The following is an 8,700-nucleotide window of genomic DNA, read 5'->3' as shown; positions in this document are numbered from 1 at the left end:
TTGGACATCCTTAATTATAATTTCTATAGTAATAACGTAGATGCTGATGTCTTCATTGGCAATTTTGACTATTTTAGTAATTGTTTTATAAAATAGGAATTGCAGAGAGGTTCAATTGTTGATTACATGTTAAAATGGCTTGCCTCAGACTGCTCTGGCCCTGCCAGTCCAGCTTTCCCTACTTTCCTCACCTTTCTGGAGTGCTGTTTATTTTTGTTTTCTCCTCTTTTACAGGATTAGCCCCACCAAATATGTGTAATAACAGTCCTAGACATTTTACGTGCTAACCCCGTCCCTGCTTTCACTGAGATAAGTGTTTGCGGTACTGCGCACACACTTATCTGCGAACCACCCTCCTGATGTGTTCAGCATTGTGTGTTCATTTTGGCCATTTGTAACACTGGCTCAAGCTAGCGCGGGTACAGCCGGTGTCACTTGCTTCGGCTCCAGTCGGCTCAAGAGCCATTTCTTGCGCGACTAGGGATGGGTACCTTTGACATTTGAATCGATCCGGTACTAATTCCCGTACCTACGAATCGATACCAGTACTTAACGGTACCAATTTTCTATACTTTTGAGTGTTTATTATTTGAATTCTCTTTTATAATTAAATATATATTTTTCTCAATATATAACAATATTTGATAAATATCACGATAAATAACATTCAACTGTTTGTATTTTAACATTGTCCTTGTAGTTTTATAAGCTGATAATTAAACTGAAGCAAACATCTTTACTGTGAACTAAATTTACTGTGTATCTTCATTCCTTTTGCCGTCCTTTTTCATTTGATTTTTCCTACTGGGAAGTTAGAATTTCCGAGGAGAAAGCGAACGCACCATTAGCTGATAACAATGGTGGCATAGGAAGCTAACATATCAAGCTAACGTTATCTTTAACAGTTTATTTAACTGCTGGAGCAGATTAAAACGATGATGCCTCACACTTAGATCGTTGTCAGTGGTTTCATCTTCACCCAATCACCCGTCGCATTTAGTAAAGTGAAGCCAAACTTTAGAGCGCGTTCATGTTCTTCTAGTCGGAAATTCGGAGTTCCGAGGTGAATGCGAACACACGATTAGTGAAACGGAAGCTTACAAATCAAGCTAACGTTATCTTAAACATTTTATTTACCTACCGGAGCAGATTAAGATGAGGATGTCTCACTTAGATCGTTGTCGCTGGTTTCATCTTCACCCAGTTACCCATCACATTTAGTGAAGTGGACCCAAGCTTTAGCGTGCGTTCTTTCTACCATGCTGCTCTGTTTACAACTGGCTCGCAGCGACCGATGACATGACGCTCTTGCTCATGCGCAGCTGTCTAGGCAAGTTCTCGTTGTGAAGGACGGGTACCGAAATGAGGCACCGTTTCAAATGAAGTGAATCGGTGCTCGGTCGGTACTGTGGAATTCGGTCGGTACCTTAAAAAGTACCGAATTCGGTACCCATCCTAGCGCGACCAAAACATCATTGGTGTGGTGGTCAGACAGACGAACAACTGGGTTCTCAGCGATCTGCCAGGCTGCCGGATAGAATTGACTTCTGAGGTGACCAAAGGTTGCAGCTTCTTTGAATTCTTACCACCGGCCATGAGGCCAGAATTTGGTGTCACTGACATGAAAGCATCGATCCACCCTGCTTTGTATCTGCATCAGGCTGCTGCTGTTGGTGTAATGGTGGTGGGGGTGGTGTTCTTGTCCCACTTTGAGCCCGTCAGTCCCACCTGAGCCTGGTTTGAACACCACAACCTGCCCGAGTATTGTTGCCAACCACGCCCATTTCTTTGTGACCAAATAGACCCATCTCCTGATGAGTATTTCTTGCAGGATCACGCAGCATGCCACAAAGCTCAGATAATCTCTAATTGGTTTCTAGAACAGGACCAGTGTTGGGAGTAACGCGGTACAAAAGTAATTAATTACTGTAATGCATTGCTTTTTGCTGTAATGTGGTAATGTAAGGCATTACAGGGAAATAAAATGGTAATATTTACTCAGTACAATTGTCAGTAACGCGGTAATTACAACGCATTTTTAAACCCAGAATCAAGATGTGGGTTTCCTAAAAATTCAAATTGCGGGAAGCCTGAAAAAAGATCCAGTATCCACATATATGACGTCATTTATGGACTCAGCTTTGCGGGCATTCTACGAGCAGAGAGGACGCAGCGGTGACGGCTCAAATACTCCAGCTGCATCCTGCGCGCGGCCGCTGTTATATTCACAAAATCGCTCCACCAATACAAAGTAATTCGTTTGTGATCGTTTATATCAGCCCATATTCTCTGGTACTTCATGTACTTTTCAGCTGAGTTCGTAATCTGTGCCCCGGTGATTTCAACTCATTACTGCTGGAGCGCAGCGCATATTAAAATATATATATATATATATTTTTTTTTGCGTTCGGTAGATCCTTTTGGCTGATTAGTTAGAAAGTAGGAAATCTAGGAAACAGTTTTTCTGGAAGACGGAGAAAACATGCAGCATGCAGGAAGGTTTGAGAGAGAAAGAGCCGGAAATTATTCAAATAAAATCAAGAAAACAAAACAGTGACCAGTGAAAAGCAATAATATATAAGCATTTAATATTTATACATGTGATAGAATCAGATCACCCCAGAAGTCAGTCCCACATCCAGGGCCGTATCAAGGCATTTGGGGACCAAGGCAAATATAGGCTTGGAGCCCCCACCACCTCACTCCCTGCTCAGTTAATATAAGATGGCAGCGTGCTGAGAGTACAGATTGTTGTTGCTTTTATTTAATAAACAATCATTTTAAAGCACTGTTATTATATCTGACTGTTTTTAACAGCAACCCTAGCTCAGACACCACATCACCTTCCACATATATGTCATGAGCTCACTGAGCGTCACATGACCAGATTCATACTGAAGTTGTATTGGTGAAAGTAACTTAAAGTAATGCAAAAGTAGTGTAATGCCTTACATTTTAACATCAGTAATATTGTAATGTAATGAATTACTTAAAAATGAGGGTAACAAGTAATAAATAATGCATTACAGTTTTGAAGTAACTTGCCCAACACTGACCAGGACCTTTAGTTCACTGGATGCCAATGGCCTCCACAGCCACCAGATCTCAGTCCAGCGCAGAACCTTTGGGATGTGGTGGAATGGGAGGTTCTCATCATGGATGGAGCTGATGCTGTCATGTAAGGATGGACCAAAACCTTTGAGGAGGTTGTCCAAAACCTTGTTGAGTCAGCAACACGAAGAATTGCAGCAGTTCTTCCCCTAGTCATCATAAATGTCCATCATGCAATGGGTCATCATTTCAAAAAGCCCATTCCTTTAATGGAAACAGATGACAGCCTGTCTGTTTAACCCTTTAATGTTATGATTTGGGATTTGTCCGTTGCAATATAAACGTGACCATAAACATGTCAGCTGACACAAAACAACATATGTGCTGACGAGGTTCTGTCTTTAAAATGTGACAGACTTTAGGTTTACTGTAAATCCTCTAATACAGGCCCGGGCCTGTATTAGAGGATTTACAGTAGATCCACTTAAGTCCTTTAAAACTTCAAACCATCAACTTCTCATAACCATTAGTTTGATTCAGTTCCACAACATTTTCTATTTCCAACTTCTCTCACTGGTCATTCCTTTAAGGCTGCTCTGACCAAGATGGCGTCTGAAAGAGTGCCCAAAGAAGCCAGCGGCATCATCACAGCATGGCGAGTTAGCCCCGCTGTGCACCATCAATTTGTCTCACGTTCTGCTCTCTCCATCCCCCACCCGCCTTCCTTTTTCTCCATCTCTCCGTGTTCGTTTTTTCCAAACAGTGCCTGAATATGAGCAACAACACACACACACACACACACACACACACACACACACACACACACGCACACACACACACACACACACACACACACACACACACACACACACACACACACACACACACAAATCATGAATCTTTCATGAATGCGGGCTGTATAATCCCTGAGGCGTGCTCGCTGAGACCCACACACACCCGCCTCCATCACCTAGAGAGAGAGAGGGGAAGCCATCACCAGGAGAGAGCCAAAGAGAGAGAGAGACAGGAGGAGAGGGCGAGAGAAGGCAAGTGACATATAGAGATAGAAAGATAGATGGCGAGAGGGAGGCATTCATCCAGAGGGTGGGTGGAGGTGGCAGAGAAAGAAGAAAAAGGGAGGGGAGGAGGGAGGGCAGATATTGGAACGGTATAAGACAAATTGAAGCTGTTAAGAAGAACCTGGTTGAAATTACTTTTCTGCTTTGACCACTGATGAAAGGATAAAAGAGAAGGAAGAGGTAACAATGGAGAGGTCTGTTCTCCCTCTTCTTCTCTGCTAAAGACAGAAGTGGAAAGTCATCTTCTCCTTGCTGGTTTTTGTCTGATGGAAGAACACTTAACAGTAAAATACTCAAAGGATGCAAACTACTGCTAGATACTCCCCAGACAGGGACACACACACACACGCACGCACACACACACATGCACACACACTGGTTATCTGTGTCATAGTAAATCTGAGGTGTGGTATGTGAAGGTGGGGCCATAATAAGCTCATCTGGTCAGTGAGAAGTTCTTCCTGCTGCTGTGTTTACACCTGTCTGTGGTGATTAGAGCAGCAGACAGAACAGGGCTGTCTGCTCTCTGGTGAGTCTCCCATTAACAACAGGCCGGGACAACCTGCAGCTCTGTTGACACGAGCCAAAGAAAACACATATCAAGCTAATTAAGTGTGCTGGGAGACCATAGGAGGAGCCATTATGTGTTTTGTTGTGTTTTCTTTAATTGCAGCAGGTCTAAAAGGTCCAATAGGACGATAAACACCAGATTTCCCACGAAAGACTTTGTTAAATTGGTGATTTAGAACAGACTAGTTCTGGACGCTCACCTGTATTACATTTATAAAGTTAGACACTGTCTTTATTTCTTTGGACAAAATCCTACTATTTGTTATTGTTGAGTTTAACCCTCTCAGGCTTTAAATATGTTTTGATAAAAGGACGAACAACTGAGTCCTTCAGGGGAACTTCTGAGTTTATCTTGACGTAGAAAATAAAAAAATGAAAATCTGACAGAAATCATGTTTACCATAACATTATTATTAGGCTGGTGTGGCGTTGCTAAGCTTATTTCATTAGACTGCACCAGCTGTTTACCAGGATTTAAATCCAGAAAGATATTTGTTAAAAAGTCCTCTTTGTCCTCCAGATTTTCTCTTACTTGCAGCAGCGCTGCCAGACAGCAGATAAAAGTCACGCCTGCATTAGTCTGAATCCTACACGAACACGTCAGGTTGTGTAAGTTTAACAATCATAGTCCCACCTGCCATGGGTTCTCTCTGGATGCTTTAAGGGCAGGTATGACCACCTGCACCATGGACGTAATTTTCACTTTAGAAGTGGGGGGGACATGGGGGGTGGGTGGGGGGTGGGGGTGGTGTATCTTTACAGTATGCTCTAATGGGAAACAGGCTTCAACACAAATGGTTGTTTTCTGCTTGGTCCTAGAGCTCAACCAGTGTCAATTAAATATAGCGTAATATTATTTTTGGATGGTAAAAAGTGCAGGGGTCAAAACTTGACTTTGGAAAAAGTGGGGGGGGGGGGGGGGGGGGGGAACAGATTCTTTGCTTATTCAGTGACCATAAACACTCTTCGTATTAACTCATTCACTGCAAGCGTTTTTCAGCATTTTCACTGTTTTTTTAAGAGTCACAGCACGTTGCGCGCTAGGATGACGTCGACACCAAAACTACCAAAACAAAGCGGAGACGCACCTCTTACATCAGGAAGAATCTGCGCGTTTCGAGCTTTATCCGTTCTTTCATAATCCGTTGTCGAATTGTGATCGGCAGAAGCTTTTCCAGTTTGTGCCTCACTTTATTTACAGCAGCGGCCCAAAACGATCTCCTAACACGTGGATTTTCTGCTTCCAGATCACATGACGTGTGACATACGCCGATGAAGATCAGCTTTAGAGCTGAGATGTTTGATCTCATGGTGCGGGGGCTCGTTCCGATGCCCACACAGTAAAAAAAAATGCAAATGACGTCTTTAGTTGTCAATGGCAGTGAATGAGTTAATTCAGACGGAGTCAAGTATATAATTAAAATAAACTTTATTTTCTAGACTAATTATAAACAAGACAAGTTATGAAAACGATGTGTGATGGATGAATGTGTGAATGGAATGTGTGTTGTGATGTGTGATCAGAACCTTTGTGTCTGAAGGAGACTGTGAGTTCTTAGGTGTGAAAGAATTTGGTCTGCTATAAACTAGAAAGTTGATTATTAATAAAACAACATCAGACGCAACCTTGCTGTGCCTGCGTACTCTTATCGGAGACCCCCGTGGTAGATCCGGAAGGTCAGGAAGTCCAGTGGACCTCAAGGCACCGAGGTCCGCAGGTCGCAGGTGGCCCGTTCCAGAGATGTCTCCAGGCCACAACAACAGGTGGACTTGTTTTGCGTGCCCAACGGACTCTTGAGGAGTCTTGCTGTGTCAGCTTTGCAGCATGCAAAAAGGTTCTGACTATGTCAGAGAGATGTTTCAAAGAGGCTGGTCCCAGGTTGGCCACTCCGGAGTCTCAGCTGGAAACAAACTCAACTCGACTTGATGAACTTCAACGAACTGAATAACTTGGGATGTGATCTACGTTTTATTATTCCTATGTTATGATTTCTGGCAAATCACAACATGCCATGTCAAGAGGGTTTTACCAAACACACCTCAGAACACCCCTCCTTCAGATACAAGATGCTCTGAATTGTGGATAAGAAAACTTTATGTGCAATGACGTTAACTTTAGCCTTGTGATATGCACGTGTGAATGAGTGTGTGAACTCGTCAAGTCACGTACGCTGATTATCAGACAAATGGATAATGCAAGGACACATTCATTTCAGCCGTATTGATTTAGGCACAGATTAATCAAAACGTTTCATTTAACACCTCGTCCATTCATTATATGATTATTTAAGTCATTCATCTAACCATATTGTTCATTTCATGTCATCATTATTTATAACGGTTCATTATTATAAAAGTTCATTCTTTATTCTGTGAAGAAAAGACTAGATAGCAGCAGCTTGGCAGAGAAGAACCTTGGGAAGGGAACGGTTGGATTTAAAATGACGAATTTAGTCGTCAATGGCAGTGAATGAGTTAAGCACAACAAGCAGATGCAGGCCACGCCCACCCATCAGAGTAGAGCTGCTGCTCCTCCAGCATCAACAGTGTGTGTGTGTGTGTGTGTGTGTGTGTGTGGGGGGGGGGGGGGTCTGTGCATTTCCCTTGTTGTGACATCACAACAAGCAAACTTCCAAACAGCTCACATGAAGACATTTTTCCTGAAAAACAAACTCTGACTTAAAATGAATGGATAGTTCTTTATTTGTGTTTGGAGCTTTTGTGGAGGCACTAGAGACCCACATGGCCTCACAAAAAGATGCTAAAAGTGAGGTTTGCACAATATGTACCCTTTAAACCAGACGGCCACCTTTTTCTTTTCATCCCTCATTCTGACCACAGCCTCAGAGCTTTAGGGAGTGCAGACATACAGTATATGTGTACATACATTATATACATGCATGTGTTCAGGCGTGGCCCCGGCGGAGCGCTGCGAGCAGGCAGTGGGCTTAGACCAAGGGGCGTCTGAGTGTGGTGGATGATGCAGCACCAATTTCACGCCTCCACTCCTTTCTGCCTCTTCCAGCTGCACGCTCCATGTTATCTTCCTCTCACTGGCTTTCCTCCCCCAACAGCACTTTTCTTCTCCGTAAATATACGAAAACGCTGCACTTTGTCGGATGGCAGTACCCCCATCCATTCATCCTTTTACTCTCCCCCTCTCACACTCTAGTCTGGAAAACCCCGGCAACACAGTGGAGCCTATCCGAACTAGCTTCAGACGAACGAGAAGCAGAGACAAGGCAACACAACGAGAAGACAGAAACCTTTAGCACGCATAGAAAAACGCCTCGCTGCACTCACACTTCCTGCTTGATGTCATCAGGAAAGAGAGAGGGCACAGGGAGAGAGAGACAGTTACATTAGCATGCCTATAGCAGGAACATTTGTTCATAGCATGTGTGACATCTCTCTCAACAACCTCATGGCTGATTGAAGCAAGTCTCCTAATTAAGCATTAATTACACAACAATAGAAGTGGCAATTAGGTGGCGATGATTCAGTGCTGGCATATTCTCACCTGGGCTAATGTCAACACAACGTTATTACCATCGCCGCCTGCTGTGAAGTCGGCGTTCTCCGCCGTCATAAATGCCAGCCTGCACATATTGCACCACAGTTGCTGTACGGAGAAGCAATATGTTCTCCTCTCCCTCGTTCCCTCTTTCTCCCCCGACCGAGCGGTAGCTCACACGCAGCAAGTCGTGTTCCTGGTGTTGATCGGGGAAAGCGGTGGGATTTACATAGACAGGCAGGTGGTAGGGTTGAGCCTTTTGTAGTGTTTACAGTCGTGCTGCGGTGCAGGCTGAGGCCATGTGACGATGCTTTTGTTTGCGTCGGACCATCTGGAGAAAGGTCATAAATCTGTCCAAACACAAACGCAGACAGAGAAATGCTATTTAAAATGTTAGCTCCATGCTACGAAGATTCACACTTAATGGTGCACAACAGCTCTGAGTTAAATGAATAAATATTTGTGAAAGAGGCTAGAAGTAAATTT

This window comes from Nothobranchius furzeri, chromosome 7 (genome assembly GCF_043380555.1).
Source record: "Nothobranchius furzeri strain GRZ-AD chromosome 7, NfurGRZ-RIMD1, whole genome shotgun sequence".
In the NCBI taxonomy this organism is placed as follows: domain Eukaryota; kingdom Metazoa; phylum Chordata; class Actinopteri; order Cyprinodontiformes; family Nothobranchiidae; genus Nothobranchius; species Nothobranchius furzeri.
The sequence above is the reverse complement of the archived record's forward strand: the minus strand, read 5'-3'. Positions refer to the sequence as shown.